The sequence below is a fragment of the Canis lupus genome, chromosome 16 (genome assembly GCF_003254725.2).
Source record: "Canis lupus dingo isolate Sandy chromosome 16, ASM325472v2, whole genome shotgun sequence".
NCBI lineage: Eukaryota > Metazoa > Chordata > Mammalia > Carnivora > Canidae > Canis > Canis lupus.
The window spans coordinates 42,152,398-42,171,249 of NC_064258.1; the positions used below are offsets into that span (position 1 = coordinate 42,152,398).

At 41.1% G+C, this 18,852-nt stretch overlaps 1 protein-coding gene across 4 annotated transcripts in view; it reads right to left on the minus strand.

The window, feature by feature from the left end:
* The window catches only part of MTUS1 (microtubule associated scaffold protein 1), a 165,616-nt gene extending 147,785 nt beyond the window's left edge, over positions 1 to 17,831 (minus strand). The window contains exon 1 of one of the 4 annotated variants that reach the window (XM_049094939.1): positions 17,691 to 17,831. The gene's annotated coding sequence lies outside the window, so the exon portion shown is untranslated. Of the gene's footprint in view, positions 1 to 17,007; positions 17,213 to 17,690 lie in introns of those variants that run through there. The other 3 variants (XM_025469116.3, XM_049094940.1, XM_025469193.3) reach the window with 3 other exon arrangements.
* Positions 17,832 to 18,852: the final 1,021 nt, after the last annotated feature.

The window sequence follows — 18,852 nt, forward strand, 5'->3', positions numbered from 1 at the left end:
TTCAGCTCATTGGAAATCCCCTCTCAAAGCCCTCTGTGGGCCCTCATGATGCAAAAAATATAGACCCACTCATATAGAAGTTAGCAACACATTAGCCTTTGCACTGAAGATAGTAAGAAATATCTTCAAAGTCAAGTGAGTCCAGTCCTTCTGCTACCCCTAAATCAGAGAATATTGCTTAAACTTAATAATCAACACTCAGATGCAGTGAAAGGATCCCTTTAATTAAAAAAAAAAAAAAAAAAAAAAATCGGGAAGCCCGGATGGCTCAGCGGTTTAGTGTTGCCTTCAGTCCAGGGCCTGATCCTGGAGACCTAGGATCGAGTCCCACGTTGGGCTCCCTGCATGGAGCCTGCTTCTCCCTCTGCCTGTGTCTCTGCCTCCCTCCCTCTCTCTCTGTGTCTCTCATGAATAAATTAATAAAATCTTAAAAAAAAAAAAAATCAATAACCATCCATCCCTAAATCAATGTGTTCAGACAAAATACTCTCTACTTCTTATCTCATCAGATCTCCCAGTCACCCTGAAGGCTGGGAGGGAAAACAAAGCTCTTGGTCTTTTGATCACAGATATTTTAAATTTCTGAAGTAATCTTGTTTCACCTTAAATAGAAAAGGATACTGGAAAATAAATACTAAAGTTTTGAATCTATTATACTCAATCAGAAAACAGCCACCATTTGAAAGAGATTGTCTATCACTTTCAGACAGAAATTTCTTCTAACCAATAGGGCTTCAACATAAAATGTGTACCAAAGGTATCTAAAGTGTTAGTAAGTAAAACAATCTTCCCAGAAACTTTAGTTCAAAATGTACAGGTCCAGACAGACTGGGTGGCTCAGCAGTTTAGCACCACCTTCAGCCCAAGGCATGATCCTGGAGTCCCAGGATCAAGTCCCATATTGGGCTCCCTGCATGGAGCCCGCTTCTCCCTCTGCCTGTGTCTCTGCCTCTATCTCTGTGTGTGTGTCTCATGAAGAAATAAATAAAATCTTAAATAAATAAATAAAATGTATAGGTCCACCACTGCATAAAAAAGAACAAAATACCTAGGAGTAAATGTAATCAAGGAGGTGAAAAACTTCTACTCTGAAATAAGACACTGATAAAAGAAATAGAAGTTGACACAAATAGATGGAAATCTATGCCATGCTTGGGCTTGAAAGAATTAATATTAATAAAATGTCCATACTACCCAAAGCAAAGCCACAGATTCAATGCAATCCCTATCAAAATACTAATAGCCATTTTTCCCAGAGTAGAATAATCCTAAAATTTATATTACAAAAGAACCCAAATAGCCAAAGCAATTTTGAGAAAGAACAACAAAGCTGAAGGCATAAGGTGCCCAGATTTCTATTATATTAACATATAATACCACATGTTCTTTGTACTACAAAGCTATGGTAATCAAAACAGTATGGTATTGGTACCAAAAAAACACATGGAACAGTGGAACAGAATGTGTTCAGAAATAAATGTACACTTGTATGGTTAATCTATGACAAAAAAGGCAAGGACATACAAGTGGGCAAAGTCTTCAAAATGGTGCTGGGAAAACTGGACAACTGAAAGAATGAAACTGGACCACTTTCTTACACCATACATAAAAATAAGCTCAAAATAGATTACACACATAAACATAAGACCCAAAACCATAAAAATCCTAGAAGAAAACATAAACATAATCTCTTTGACAAAAGCCTTAGCAATGTTTTTTTTTGGATCTGTCTCTTAGACAAGGGCAACAAAAACAAAAATAAGTGGGGCCACAGCAGGAGAAACCATCAACGAACTGAAAAGACAACCTATTGAATGGCAATGATATAGCCAATAAGGGATTAATATCCAAAATATATAAAGAACTCTTATCACTCAGCACTGGAAGAGCAAACTGATTTTAAAATGGGCAGAGGATTTGAATAGGGATTTTTCCAAAGAAGACACATAGAAGGCCAACAGACACATACAAAGATGCTCAACATCAATAATCATTAGGGAAATACAAACCAACACCACAAGGTATCACCTCACATCTGTTAGAATAACTAGTATCAAGAAGATATAACAAGTGTTGGTAAGGATGTAAAGAAAAGGGAATCCTGTACTGTTAGTGGGAATACAACCAGTACAGCCACTATAGAAAACAGTAGGGAGGTTCCTCAAAAAATTGAAATGAGAACTATCATATGGTCCAACAATTCCACTTCTGGCTATTTATCCAAAGAAAAAAACACCAATTTGAAAAGATATATGCACCCCTATGTTTACTGCAGCATATTTACAATAGATATGAAGCAACCTAAGTGTCTGCTAGTAGATGAACGGATAAAGAGGATATGGGGTATATACAATGGAATAGTACTTAGCCATAAAAAAGATGAAATCTTGCCCTTTGTGACAATACAGATGGACCTAGAGGGTATTATATCAAGTGAAATAAGCCATACTAAGACAATATCGTAACTTCACAATAAATGTGTTAACCTAAAAAACAAAAACAAAGGTAACTGAAACAGAATCAAATATGGAGAACTAGTGGGTGCTACAAGGAAGCAAGGCAGGGAGATGGGCAAAATGGGCAGAAGGGTTAAAAGGAACAAACTTCTAGTTATAAAATAAGACATGGAATACAATGTACAGCATAGGTAATACAGTTAATGCTGCAAAAATTTTATATAGTGATAGATGTTAGCTAGATTTATTGTGATTGCTTCATAATACAAAAAGGTTGAATCACTGTTGTACATCTGAAACTAGTATACTAATGTATGTCAACTACACTTGAATCAGAAAAAAAATGTCTGTTTAAATGACCTGTCATCTTCAAGTTTTCAAACAATGCTTCACTCTATGTTCTCAAGCACTTTAGGAAACAAGGCACATCACCGTTTCCATTCCTCAACAAGGCACATCACCGTTTCCATTCCTCAACAATCTGTGACCAACATTAAATACAAAATGTTTTCTTACAAATTAGAAACATCTAGAAATATATCCCACTAAGCCCAGTCTCATAAAAAGAACAGCCTCCCATATTTGCTTTTACTACTTCTAAAGCTTTTTGAAAGTCAATCTCTAAAAACATTTTATCTTCCTCTACAGAAGCCAGGAAGAAAACATTCACTCTCTTCTACATTTTTCACACCTGTCTTCAAACACACACACACACACACACACACACACACACTCTTCCCATTTGACGCTCTCCTTATGGCATCATCTTCTGGCAGCAGGAAGGGAACAGTGGCGCTGTGCCATTCAGGCCCTCCTCCCAAACTGTGACTATTTTTAGGCCAGCGGCCCCTCTCTGATTCCTAACTTGGCCCTAGGTAATCATGAAGCAGAGAGAAATCCTTCAGGAGCCAGGCAAGTCCCAGTAGGATTAACAACACTCCACTACAAGAATCTCCCAAAGGCTACAAAGGAGAATGACCTCCCAAGCATAGCAGGGTCATGATCTTTACAGCCCAACCCACCCACCACCCTCACTTGGCCCAATCAAGGCTGGGCTCCCATTCCAGACATGCAATCCATGGTATCCATAATTTCATCAGGCAAAAAACAACCAACCAAACACCAAAGCTGAGATTTTCTACTTTTCTGAAAGTTTTAACCCATGTGCTAAAAAATTTAAAGCAATTTGGTTTTGAGATTTATTTTTTCCCCAAAACATCATACAGTAGCAACACTGAAATTTTGGATTTATTAACCCTGGAAAGAGGTACATCTTGATAAAAATATTCAAAGAAAATTTTAGTTACCTTTCAAAAAAAAAAAAAGGAATAATATACCAAGATGGTATAATAAAAGTTAAGTATCTCCTTGTGCTATTTATTAATATAACCACATACTATAACATCTATACAGTGTTTCTGGTACAGGCCTACCAGAAACACTAAATATATCTGATGTTAAAACTCTACACCATCACTGCTACACCTCTATTAAAGACAACTATAGTAACACAAATTTCAAGTTAAGCGTTTTGTTGGTTTTTCCAGCTCACTACTAAAAAGAAGAAGAACCTCAAACTAGGTTTGAATATTTGGTAACTGAAATTTCAAGGGAGAGCACATCTGAAAGAATAGGGTAAACTACATGTATATATTTCATTTTATACCTTTCCTCCAAGGATATCATATGACATCAAAATTCATCTCTTTCACTCATCCCCCATCTTGGATTTTGTAAAGAACTGTGCATCTTTTCTGAACCCATAGGTTGACAGCATCAAAAATGCTTGTTCTCCAGATTTCTCCTGATACCATCAAATGAAGACCTCATGAAAATGTTAAGGATAACACACACTGGGTTTTGTATTTGAAAGGACAAGCTTGAACCAATGAGTAAAGAAGATTTACTCATTGGTTCTGGCTGTGACATCTGCTCATTGGGAGTCTCTGGCCCTAAAGATGAGCACACCTCTGCTCCGATGTCCTTTCTCCATCCATTCTGGGGATGAAGGATTGCTGAATGTGGCAGTGTGCCAGGAGAACAAAGAAGTATAGCATGGACCTCAGGAAGCAAGAAACCCAGCCAAGTCCCCTCCCTTACCCTCATTAGCAGAACAAAAATCCCACTGCTCCAAAATTAGCTAATTTTTTTAAAATTTATTTCTCAGAAGGGAGAGTAGGAAGAGGGAGCCTATGGGATCTTAGACTCTGTCCTCAACAGATTTGGAGGGATAGATGGTATAATTTTTTTAAAAGACATGGAATATGCATATGGTTGTGCTATAGAAAAATTTGGAAACTCACATATTGAGCTTTTTTTGGCTTTATATTTCTAAAGCTAATGTGTTTAATGCAAAATCTTTAGGTTCATGAGAAGGGTCCAAGTCTGGCTACCAATTATGATAGCCTGACTGCAATAGCCTTTAGTATCAATGGCACATAAAAGTCAATCAAACAGAAGCTCCTAAGTAACTACCCTCAGCAATAAATTCTCAAAAGAAACAATTCAGTAATAGGATTCCATCCTTAACAGCAATCTGTGGCTCAGGTATGGTCAAGAAATCTCAAACTTACCAAACTCAGGAACACTGCTCTTATTTCACAGGTGTATGGGCCCTGATGGCATGACTGGCTGGCCCAGAGTTTAAAGGAAGAGATGTATGCAAGAAGATTCAAACTTAGAAATGGGAGGAAAAAGGTTGTACCCTTGTACCCATGCTCACTCAAATGATATTTGTGGAATTCAACAGTCTGATTTTTTTTTTAAATGAAGAATTTCAGGATCTACTCATGCCTTTCTCTAAAGGATTCTAACCCCTGTATAAAGTATTTTAATCAGACATTAAACAAAATAACATCTCTCATTTGGAATAAGAACTTTCTAAATTAGCTTTTATACCTAAAATGTGTGATTTAACTTAATCCACATTTACAATTTAGAAAAATTCTATTCCTACCATTACATAAATGCCAGATGTTATAGTTAGCTATCCAAACCTCACCGATTTTCTTATAATTATTTTCTTAATAATAAAGACTTTCAAGCAGCAGATGTTTCAGTATTTTTTTAAAAATATTCAGAACCTCCAATTAGCTACAAAAAGAGGAATCCCCTACAACAGGACTAGAGCAGTCCCAGAGAAGTTAAGTGGGGAGTCAGTCACTTCATGCACCACCGTGCCCATTTCCATACTCCTGATATAAAGTGACTTTTGCTAGAAGAATGTTCATTCATTCAACAAATACTGATGACTTGCCTACCACATGCCAGCTGCTGTGGTAGGGAGACAATGGTCAAAACAGTCCACGTGTTTAAGGAGCCTTCAAAGAGCCAATACTTAACACAAGAAAGTACAAGTAAGTAACTACAAAAGCTGCAAAAGTAGAGGTGGAACTCAGCATTAGGGAACCCAAAGGATGGATTCCACTGGTGTGGACAAGGAGAGAATGAGTGTAGCTCCCTGAAGACGAAGCTTGGACTGGGGGGTAAGAACAGGCAGGAGAGTGTTTCTGAGCCTTTCAGATTTTACCAACTAGTAACATTTTCCCTCCCAAAATCTGGAGAGACAACATGAGAAAGTCGGGTTTTAATTTTGCCAACTAAGGATACTTAAAATATTGTAGAGGTTGGCTGACATAATAGCGGAAACACTAAGGCTTTGAATGTCAGAGAGACCTGTGAGAGAAAAAGCTGAGTAAACACACTGTTCGGCCCATCAAGACTGTCAAGTGGGGACCATCTCTGTGACACACTGTCATTCCTCCCTGTCCGCCCGCAGTCTATGAAATATGTGAGGCTAGGATGGGCAAGCAGGCAGTGAATTCTTCCACAGAAGTAAGGATGTCAGCCCACAGCCCTTCAAAGTCCACAAAGTGCTTTCATAGTTGTCCTCCCAGGTGACAGCCCCATAACAGACAGGCTCCATGACAGTTACCTCCTTCCTACGCCTCTTCCCCTTTATAGATCTTTCCAGAAGTGGGAGATCTTGCCCAAGGAACATAGTTAATAAGTAACAATGGACATTAAAACCCAGTTCAAATGTGTATTCTTGGTCTCTACCCACCTTCCTTTCCACAGCTAATAAGGTTAACATTTGCTAGCCACAGCCCCAGCTCTGTAAACTGCCTAGACATGGAGGGCTCCCTCATGTGCTCAGTTACTGGGCTACCTGTCTTGCTTGGCCAAGCCAAAAATAACCTTGGCCTCATTTTCCTCCTCCTTAAAAACTGATGCAACAGTAACAATCCATTCCTTAGAGTTGTTTTAGGGGTGAAATGAAATTTCTGGAAACTTCCTAACAAGTACAATTGTTAGTTGCTACTGTTATACTGTCAACAACCTTGTTGTTATTATTACAGCTTTATTAACTACCTTCACTTTAGCACCATGACTTAGCAACTTGGTCATTCAGTCAAGGCAACTTTCTGGGTGGGGAGGGATGTACATGTTCTAGATCTCAACTGGTATGACCATTGCTCACATGGGAGATTATCTGTCAAGACCTAGGTACATTGTGTGATACTTAATTTTATATCAATCAAAATTTTTTTCACAGATCATGTGGCCAGTAAACAATGGCACAGATTCCCAAACATATCCATTAACCCATTCTGGAACCTACAGAGGTCTCCCCCCCCCCGCCCCCCCGTTCTTGTTCTATAATCTACTTTTCAACTAATCCTTCTGACCCTCTTGAAAATCTTGCATGTTGACTACATGAACTACCATATTTGTCTGATCTTGTGGAAATAAGACCTGCTTTACTTCTCCAGTTTTTCATTTTACTGTTAGCTCCAATACACGTTCACCTAAACCCTCCTAGAAGAGGAGGCTTTGTCCAGGACCCTATAGGGCACTATAGCCCCAGACTGGAAATCATCTTGAAAAGCAATTGAGGACCACATGCCAGGCACCTACAGTCTCAAATCAAGAGACCACTGAGACACTAAAATATTAAGTGCCTTAACAGAAGCACTATTCTAAGTACTCCTGACAGAGAGGTGAACAAAATTAAACTCTTCCTCCTGAAGAGATTACATCATACGGTCGACATGAATTCCATCACAAAGTAAGCTTTTTCACGAGAATCATTAAGAAGCAGGAGAGTCATAAACAGTAAAACCACATTCCAGGATGCCACAGAGCCCATATAGAAGGGGCTGGCTGTCCCTCTAAAAGTAAACCACTAAAACCATAGCATCACTTACACACAATGCCTGTCAAGGACCACTGCCAGGGACTGTACAGTTTGGCTAAAGATATAACTTGACATGAAGACTCTGCATTCTTCTGTTTCCAAGTTGTACACAGTTATGTAAAGGAATTCCTCAAAAGGTAGCACAGCTTTTGTAGGGAAATGGGGCTAGACACAGTATGCAGGACAGAGTTTTAAGCTAAAATGAATTCTTTTGCCTGAAAGCGTTAAATGCCTATGAGCAGCTCCTTGTTTAGAATCATTCAGACAGTTGCCGCATCTCCTCAGAGTCCACTTGGCTAAAAGGAAATAATTTTCCATCTGAATCCTGCCAAGACCAGTTGAAAAATGTCAGCATGTGTGCGTGTGGTTATGCAAGTTGGCACTTCACACTATCTCCCAACCTTTATTAAACATCAACTTCCTGTACCTTTTACTTGGAAAATAATTACCTATGTTAGGCTTTCCATTGGCAAATAAGAGTTCTTTAACGGATCAGTGTAAGTACATCAAACTCATAGGGTCAGCCCCAAGGAAGAAAGAGCCAACCTCCCTAAAGAGACCTACTTGTCAAGTCCTAACACCATACATTCCATAGAAGTCATTTTGGTAACACAGAACTATTGACCTTTAGGGCTAAAAACCATGACTGATACTCAGGATGTAACTGGTTTTATGAGACATTCTCTTCCCCGTTCTGATGACACCAGGCCTCACCTCCTAGTTAAATTTCTACCTGGGATTAACTCCATCTGCCCAAGAATTACCTGCCCCCATGTAGCTTAAAATAAGGAAATAGGATTCAGTATTTCTATAGAAAAAAGTGTTTCACAAAAACAAGTATTAATCCCTATTCAACATACATGACCCTGGGCTGCTATCTGTAAAATGGGTACATTTTACAATGTATTATTGTACACAATCTAATGATTCAGATGACTGTTAGAATTTTATCTGGTTCTCTTTGAAGTGGTGTAAAAGCCGCAAAATATTATAGAACTATCAATTTTCCATTTGTGCTACAAATCTTAGTTGGTTACAGGATTTAACATTCTGTTTTATGTTCTGTAGTTAGTGGAAAAATAACAAGCCCTAATTCCAACCAATGTCAACTGAAATGTCACATACTCAAACCAGTGACGCTTTTGATCCCACTTCAGCACCTATATAAAGAAAATCCTAGCAACAGTGATTACTTCTTATGGCATTAAAAGTAGTCAAATATCAGTATTCTACCGGAAGTACAGAATAGACCAGGAGAGAAGACGCAGGTCCTGATCCTGGTTCTATAACTGACTCATCGTAATATAAAACATTTATCCAAGTAGTTCCAGTCAATCTTCTCCTGTAATAAAACAGACCTCTCATAACCTATACCGTCTACTTCAAATGTTGCTGTGCTAAATAAATTTAAAGGTCCTTAATGTCAAACTTATAAGGTACTCTCCCAAACCAGAGTTATTATTTCACTTTAATTTTAATCATATTTGTGTGTGTCACACACACACAGGCACTTTGGGATTTTCATCTCTATTTCGATTTTTAAAAACTACAGCTCAAATATAACCAAATATCAGCAATCCCCTAAACTAGAACTCCAAAGAAAACCAAAAGGTAACAAAGCTGGAGTCCAAAAATAAATATTCTCAATCACTACTGGTATAAACCAGTTCTTTTTAAGCAAGAGGAAAAGTTATCAGGCTCCTGTGCCCGGAATTTAATTCCCAGCAGAGAGCACAAGCAGGCCTAAGCAACCATTCTCTCAAAATTCAACTGAGAAATTAAATCAGAAAAGGTGCCATATATTTGGCACTGTAGTGTGATAACCCCAAGCAATGGGTATTACCCCCACTGTCATGATGAGGGGGAAAGGGTGCAAAAGAGGAAAGTAACTTGCCAAACCCACATGGCTAACACAGAAGAGCTCAGACATGAGTCCAAATTGGTCATATTTTGAAGTCTGTGTACTCTCCATTATAATCCAATACCGAATGTACTGGATGCCAGTAACACTTTTTCCAATTCTATTAACAAAGTAGGTCTCCAAGGTTTCACACTGGATATTAGGGTGAACAAGATCTAGCCAAAATGATGAAATACCTCTTCTATTATTCCAATCTTAATAAAAGCAAGAGAAAGGAGGGGGAGGAAAAGGCAATACCCTGCCCTGGAGGCTAATAATTAAACTAAGTAGAAAATCGTTTTCCTTTGGTTACATATATTTAAGGTTTCAAATTTTAAGTGTTCGGCGTAACAAGATTCAACCATTTTGTAACCTAACAGTCATACCTGCAATATAAAACCATTTCAACTTTTTTTATGAAAAGAGAAATGCAGGACTCTTCCTATGCCCATTCCCATTTTATTGACTAAACCCACTCCCCTCTTATATTGGAATTAAAATGTATTAGTAAATTCCTTTGCAGAGTTGCAATTAGCATCTCCATAAAGCACCATCAAGACTTTTTAAGCATTAAACAAAAAGTCAACTCTTAAAAGTACAGAATCAAATTCAATAACCAGGAAGTCTTGTGGGCCATAAAGAAGTTTTACAGAAAGGCGAAAAAAACTCTTGAAACAAATCTTATTAAATGCAATGAGAGAAAGAAGAATTCTAGACTGAAACTTCATCTGAATTACTCTTTAAAATGTAAGTACATATTTCTCTAAACAAGAAACAGCCCAAGTCTGAGAAGCTGTCAACTTGGGACTGCACAAATGGAGACTATAATAAATTAGCACAAGTGGAATTAATTCAGCTCAAGTATTTGCACACGGGCTTGCCAGATGTTTTGAGAATGGCACTTGGTAATAAAACAGAATTATAACTCCGAAGGAATACGAACCTCACACCTTCCAGCTCATGTTACCCTAACGCCTAAAGGCACAGGCTTTCAGAAGGAGGCAGGGTGAGCCACCTCTCTCTGCTCTCGCTGTCTCCCCTAGAGGGTGAGGGGAAGAGTGCGAGGGACAGGACAAAGAGGAAGGAGTCTAGAAAAGTAAACTATTGTGTCTGGCTTAAAAAAGACCTTCGAGGAGCTGTGGCTGTTGGAGGAAAGAATCTCAAATTCCTATGCCATTAGTGCTCTAGAGGATTTACCCCAGGCTACATCTGGTACAAATAATTATAAAACTGCAAATGTACCCCGACATCATAAGGTTCAGACCCTATCCTCAAGAAGCTTACAAGTTTTAACAAAATTATGTTGGAAGAGGTCACTGAAAAGATTGTCCAGAGCAAGCAGGTGAAACTAGACTACACTGCTAAGTATCCTGCTTCTCGACAATTCTAGGAGTAATCCTGATTCCTGATTAAGGACTAAGAGTCTTGAGGGGCACTTGGGTAGCTCTCTGGTTAAGCATCTGCCTTGGGCTCAGGCAATGATCCCAGGGTCCTAGGATCGAGTCCGGAGTCCCACATTGGGTTCCCTGCATGGAGCCTGCTTCTCCCTCTGCCTGTGTCTCTGGCTCTCTCTGTGTGTCTCTCACGAATAAACAAATCTTAAAACACACACACACACACACACCAGATTAAGAGTCTTTAGATAACCAAAAGTGTCAAAACTGCCTTAGCTTTACCAAAGTTTAGTAAAAGTAGCAGGTAGAGTTTCCAACATAGGGCACAATGTTCAGGATCTGGGAGGGATATTTCTAGGACCCTCAACAGTAACATTTCCAAAACCTCACTCTGGGGACTTTTCTGCTGACTCCTTTGAAAACTAGAGCCAAAGTTTTTTCCACATCTGTGCCCTTCTACCTTGCCGTGTTTGCCCACAGGTAGTGCTCAATACATGGCCTGAGACTTAGCAAACTTCAAATTCTAACAGTAAGGATTCTCACTCATGCCATTTACCATTTAATGTGAAAACATAATCCTAACTATACACTCTCCATAAATGACTGCATTATATCCATGGAGTCTAGATTGAAGATCTAATAAAACAAGTGTATTTTTCTTGCAAGTGTAAAAATTTACCCTTTTTAACCCACTTCTCATTTCTCCAATTCTTTGGACTTTTTCACCAACAAGTAGGAATTCTGAAACCCTGGCTCACATGACAATTAGGTTAGTAGAAATATGCACATATGATTCAATTCCATAACTTGCCTAGATAAGAGGCCTATAGTATAGTAATTTATTATATAACTAAAGAACAGGATTTTTATAGCATGAGGTGATTTAACTGGTAGTATTCTGGTAAATATAGCTCAATTGACTTGACACAAAGGCTGGGAGAAGGAGGGGGCCCATGTTTCAATGTCAGCTCTTATGTGACCTGTATCTATAAAGGCTTCTATTTTTGTTCCATGCAGCTAGCCAAGTGAGCTAGGTTTTAAAAGAACATGCAGTTTTAACTTGATATTATTGTTAATAATCATGAAAACAGAGATAAACTTAAGAGAATTTTTCATTTGTCGCTGAATACTTCTAAACATGTATGAACCACTCACCTGAAATAAAGAAATAGTGACATTTTCTTCAATACTGGTATATATGTAAATAATCCCCAAGTTAAATATTACCAAGTTTTTCCAATGCAAAAAAAGTATAAAGCTAAACAACTCAACAGTCAAGACATAAGGAACACAGCCACAGACATTATATAAGCTCTACGCTTATTTAAACAGAATATATTTTTACACATCTCCTTCCTACTCTTCTCAAGAACTGCTTTCTCAATGCCAATTCAGGACACACATGTCCTGGAATGTTTTAATCATAGAAGATCAGCTGAATCATGGTTGATTAGCCCACGAACATAAGCACCAATTTTCTTTGCATTCAGTGTAAGTATAAATTGACAAGGTACAAATACTTATAAGAATGTAGAAGAGTGAAAATAAGGAATTTGATGGTTTTAAACCCCTCTTTCCATGGCATCTTGCCTCTAAGACTGGGGTCTCTAAGACTGGGGTCTCCTCAGTCTGTTTTCTTCCCAGTCTGCTCTTTCTCTTGCTGTGTGCACATGGTGGGAAGCTGGCCAGATCTGCTCTTCAGCTTAAGTGGAGCTGAACTCTTACTGAAACATGAAATCATTACAATTTCAGGCAAAATTCACATTACCTGGAAGTAATTTCCCAGCAACCATTTTGCCCTTTGCAGCTAGTCTGAGAAGCTTATGACCTGCATGTGATCTTCTTTTACTGCTCAAAATGAATGGAATCAAGCCTACTAAAAAGTAAACAGGTCTCCTCAAAAGAACTTTTAAGTGACTTTAAATCTACTTAGTTTTACAACTTCAAAATGAAATAAAACTTCTATGTGAGAATGGAGGGTTGTATGATTTTTCTTACTTTTACTCATGCAAGTAATACGTACACAGAACACTAAGTTTAGGAATAAGCCTATTAACAAGATGCGAGTACAGTTTAAGTATTTTCTCTTCAATATCGGGCTTCAACTGCAGGCTACAGAAAATCTACCAGCTTTAATACATAAAGTTGTTTTGGAATCAAAGATTCCAAAAATGGAATTCTGAAGTGATTGAAAGCTATTTACCTAACACCTCTAGAGTCAATCTTATTATTCTCTATTTGTTGAGCAAACCCTCTCTTCCTTGATTGTGATTACCCTGATGTATATTGTTTACGTAAATCGCAAAATACCTTATGGTATATGGGAATGAAGTTTTATTGTATTTATCTACACAGTAAAGATTAACCCCCAAATACGTCACCCTCAACTGTAAAAGTCTTTTCATCCTGAGTAAGAAAAAAGTCATGCATTAATATCATGGATAACTGCCCACACAGAAGAGTAAGAACTGATTTCAAATAATATTGCTATCATTTCTTAAAAAAAAAAAAAATCAGAGATATCTTGTATAAACCGATTGAGAAAAATACATCTTTAGAAGTAGTTGCCAATTGAACTCAGCTACTGGTTATAACAGATTTCCCAAAGTATGGGGAAACCCTGGTAAAAGCAGGGTTTTCTGGAAAAAAAAAATTTCAAGCCGGTGAAGTCCTACCCCATATGACCTAATTCTTTTCCTGCAGCATAGGATCACGCATCCTCAGTCACTCCTTACTTCTCCAAAGGCCAAAACCACCGCTGCCCAGGTCCCTGCCAGGCAAGTAGCAGTCATCTCCTAGGAGGCTCACCTGCCTCCAGAGATAGTTTGGGCTCATTTTTTTTTTTTTTTTTTACACGCCCTCAAACACAACACACACCAGCTTCATCTTCAAGGTTCCTACATGGTCTGGTGGCTTCTTTGGGGGCTATAAGAGATGGAGAATATGTTCAGCAAGGCTTTTAGAAGTTCTCAGGATATATTTAAGCTTCTTTAGTATGGAAAGGTAACTCAAGTTTGGAAAAATCAGGCTGCTTATCCCCACCTTCAAATAGTTTCATCTGTGAGTAGTGTTGGAAACTTGGGAAAAATTTTAAATATATACATTATCTAGACATCAAGAAAAGATGCATCAACAATTTAGTATGAACTGTAATGATTGTACAATCTAACAAAACACTACAAACGAATCCTACAAATCAATAAAAATGGTTTGTGAGCCTAATCACTATTTACATAATCACTGAACAACAGATCTGAAACATTTCCTGGGATTTAAAACTTTGTTCTGATTTTGAAGAATGTTATTCCTAATGGTCTATACCATGCACAACTATTTCTTATCAACAAACCTAATCTGGTTTGCAACAGTCTCTACTCCAGGACCTGGAGGTTGTTCTATTGGATTTGAAAAGTCTGACTCAGAATTTGACGGGGGGAGGTGGTGAGATTCTCCTAAAAGTCATCGCCCGCCATCATCACCCAATTCTGAAGCTATGATTCAGAAGTGTTGATTTTGTTGAGAAAGTCAACAGACTTGACTACATTATAGAACATCTCGAAGTCAAAACCACTATAAATACATGGTATTGGTCTTTAAAAGGCCAAGATATTATGGGGTAAAAATCTACAATAAGAACGCAAAACTTTATTATTAATCCATAAAAGTTCTTATAACTAGAAAAATACTAACAAACCAGCAGAAGAAATTTGGCACTACATTCAAAAAAGTGAATAAAAGTGAAAAATAACTAAATTCTCTGGATATTCATGATTTGTAATTAAATCACTGGAAATTTAGTAGGGGCACCTGGGTGGATCAGTCCATTAAGCACCTGCCTTCTGCTCAGGCCCTAATCCCGGGGTCCTGGGATTGAGCCCTACATTGGGCTCCCTGCTCAGCAGGTTGCCTGCATCTCCATCTCCCTCTGCCATTCCTCCTACCTGTGCCTGCTGTTCTCAAAACAAACCAACCAACCTGGAAATTTAGGTATCAAGAAAGCACTGTTTACTTATAAAGCTGTAAAAATTACTTTTCCTTTTAAGAATGATTCCGCCTTTATTAACAAGCATATAGTAACACAGGTACTCAGAGTGTTGGCGGGATCATACTTGGGTAAGACTTTTTTTTTTTTTGGCAAAGCAAATGGTCCCTCTATATCTTTGAGCCAAAAACTGTATTTCAAAGACTACATCCTAAGGAAATACGCCCTGTAGATAAAGTTTTATAAGGGATATTTGTTGCAACAGTGTATATTTAATAATAATTGGAAATAAAATTCAGCTTATAAATAATTTGTTACCTCATTATAATGTAACATTATGTAGCCACTAAAATAAGATTCCTGGAGAACTGTAGTGACCTGGAAACTTTTCCCTCATGCTAAGCAGGAAAAAAGTCAGCAGTGTTATTTGTATAAACTATATAACTGTAAAAAAAAAAAAAAAACTATGTTCTATTAACAAGCACAAAGAAAATAATGTGATATTTGGGTAGTGGAATTATTTAACTCCTACTTTTTCTGAATCTACCCATTTTTATACAACAAGCATACAGAGAACAAGGCCAACAGAAGAGGACAATGACATGACATGCTTCCTAAATGCTTCAGTCTAATAACTGAAATACTGAGAAAGAAATCTAGCTAGAACTTTATAACCTTATGAAATAATCCAAAACTGTAATCATGTATTACTGATACAGAATTAAAAGGTGCAGATCTTCTACAAGCACTATTTTCTCTACAATTCTGATTTTTAAAAGAGGGAAAAGTTGGCACAAGTTAAATAAATAGTACATATTAATTTAAACTCCATTCCACTAAGTTTGTTTTAAGGATAAGTAGTTCTAAGCATTTCTTTGTATAGCTTTCCTCATGGAATACTGTATTTAAGGGGAAAAAAAAAAGTCCATAAAAGCATTTTACACATTGCAAAGCACCATGTAAATAAGGCATCATTGTTTCAACTTAAGTTGTCCAATTCCTGCCCTAATTATCCCTGAAAAAGAAGCTGGTCTACTCTATTGCATTTCCAAACTCTTCAGTTTCCCTTCGGGTTAACCACACACTGCTCTCTGGTGTATCTAGACTCCTTAAGGAGGTCATAGGTTCCCAGGAAGCAGCGCCTTGTTTCCTTTTTATTCCCCTCCCTCCTGGAAGGTCCCCCCTCCTTCCCTCTCCTCCTAACACCTGCACCCCACCCTCCACGCCCAGGGATAAGGATTTAGCTTGCTGATGATTGAAATCCCATCACCTGGCAAAACGTGAACCCTGTCATTTCCCCACCCCCACCACCGTTTGGCATAAGACTTTGATTTTATTCAAACACGACACACTGGATTTCCTTTCTTAGCACACAAACTACGAAGTTCTCAGTAGTAGTTCCCAGAGTAGGTGAAACTTGATTGCAGGCTACGGCAGGATCTCTCCATTCCTACTCCAAGATCATGCTAAGTCAAAGTCAACAAATAACTTAGTCACACGTGCAGTGAGTCTTGAAAAAGGAGAATTTAAGGGGAGTCAACCCACAAGTCCAAGAATTAGTGCAGCGTAGCAGTCAATCGGGTGACTGGATTCAGGCGTAGATTTTTCTAGAGAGCTAGAAAAGCACCAGGCAGCTGCAGGAAGGGGGGAGGCACGGCACGAGGGGGCCCTGGGAGCTGCGGCAACCTCCTTGGAGCCCCACCGCAGCCCTGGGCGCCTATGCTGAGAACCGGCCCGAGCGACCCGCAGCGCCAGGAGGCTGGGGCGGCTGGGCCCGGGGGCGCGTGCGTGGCGGGCGGCCTCCAGCTGCCAGCACAGCCCGGCCAACTCCGCTGCAAGCCCCCCCCCCGCCCCGGTCACTTTCAAGGTGACAGCTCCGGGGCGCTCCGCATCCGCCCCCGCCGCGCCAGCTGCGCGGACCCGGCGAGACCGCCTTAGGCAGCGAGCCCCGGAGAGCCCCCCCCCCCCCCCAGCTGGGGCCGCCCGCCTCGCAGCGCCGAGCTCACGGCGTCCCCTCCGCCCCCGCCCCACACCCCGCCGCGCGCCGGCGGCCGGACGGGTCTCGACCCCGCACTCACCCGCAGCTCCTCCTCCTCCTCGGGGGCGGGGGGGGCGTGCAGAGGCGCAGCCCCGGGGAGCCCTGGCCCGAGCGCCCCGGCGCCCTTGGGTCCCCCGCGGAGGCGCCCCGCGCGCGGCGTCCGCACCTGGGCGCGCACGGCCCGGCCCGCACCCCGCCCCGGGAGGCTGCAGCGGCCGGGCGGGAACCCCGAGTCCGGGCGCCCCAGCCTCCCCGCCTCCCGAGCCGCGGGGGGTGGAGCCAGGGCGGGGAGTCGGGGAAACTTGTAAATAGAAAAGCTCCGCCGCCGCCCCCCCCCCCCCCCCAGCGGCCCCAGCCTGCGCCTCCGCTGCTGGAGACAGAGGCGGGCGGCGCGGAGGGGGCGCTGGGCCCCGGGAGGGGAGCCCCGGGAGGGAGCCGCGGAGGGGGCGCTGAGCCCCGGGAGGGAGCCCCGGGAGGGAGCCGCGGAGGGCGCGGCGGCACCTCGGGAGGCGGGTTCGGGAGCTCCCGCCGCGCTCTGCCCCGCGTCTCGGCCGCTCCTCCCGCGCTCCCGCGTCCCCGTCCGGGTCCCCGAGCCCCGCACGCTCCCGGGCTACAGGCGGACGCGCCCCGAGCCCCCCCCCACCCCCCCGCCGCCAGCCCAGGGCCGCGCTGCACCTGTTGCCACGTGCACAACGCGGCGCCCGGCGGCTGCTGCCCGCGCACCTGGCTGAGCCGCGCGTCCCCGGGCCGCTCACGTCCCCGCGGGCGGTCGCAGCTGAGCTCGGCTCCGGCTCCTGCTCCGGCTCCCGGTCCGGCCCGCCGCGCTGTCCCCGCGAGCCTCCGGCTCCAGCGAGCCCCGGGGCACTGCAGCGGGGGCGGGCCGGGGGGGGCGGGGAGCCCGGAGGTTGCAGAATTATCCCGACCGAGGGCCGCTAGGAACAGGCACTGACTGTCTTTTGAGAGCGTCCGACTCCGGGTCTGCTTTATCTTCGTACCACTAAGAGGTTGACTAGCAAACGCCTATGAAAGGTTAAAGAAATGAGCCTTCAGCTGAAAGATCTTGGAAAAAGAAGTGGAAAGACTCTATAACACTTAGGGGGATCAACGAGGTCCGACCCACTTTTCTCTAAACACAGAGGCAGTCCTTCTTCGCTAAGCTGAATGAATTTCATCCATAGCTGTCTATTAGACTCATAAAATGTTTTCTTCTGTAGATATATCCTTCATTCAACGCTATTCCGCTTACGAGAAATGATGTATAATATGTATAATAATGTTGCTTCGCTATTGTCAGACAACCCAGACCCAAATTTAAAAAAAGAATGATAATTATAACCGGCTTGAATTTGCTAAAAGCTTTTTAAGAGAAGCTTTCTCAGGGAATTAATCTGAGGATATTGTATTTGACTAAGTTTTCTATACCAGCAACGTGGAATCAACTAACAGATGTATTGCCATTTAGAGTTGCAAAGCCTTTTCACATTACAATGTCCCAATATTTCCTCAATGAGACCCAGGGTAAATAGGTCAGATTATTATCTCCATTTTTCAGCTGAAGAAATGAAAGCTCAGAAGTCAAGTGACTTACTCAGGGTCACACAGCTAGTGAGAGGTGATGCAAACCCATCTAGCCTAACTCATGATCTTGTCTTTCTATTCTTTCGCGTGCCAACTTGCTTTGAATGTACCTATTGCAAAAACAGACATGTAACTAACATATTTGTGACTTTAAAAGGCGTGTGATTTTTTTTTCTTGGTGTGTGACTATTTTTAAAGAGAAGAGCATTAAACACCATTGAATGATTCTCCTGAATGCAAAAGCACCAAAACCAAAAAACACATCAATGCACTGATATAGTTATTACAAGTCATGAGGCAATTATGC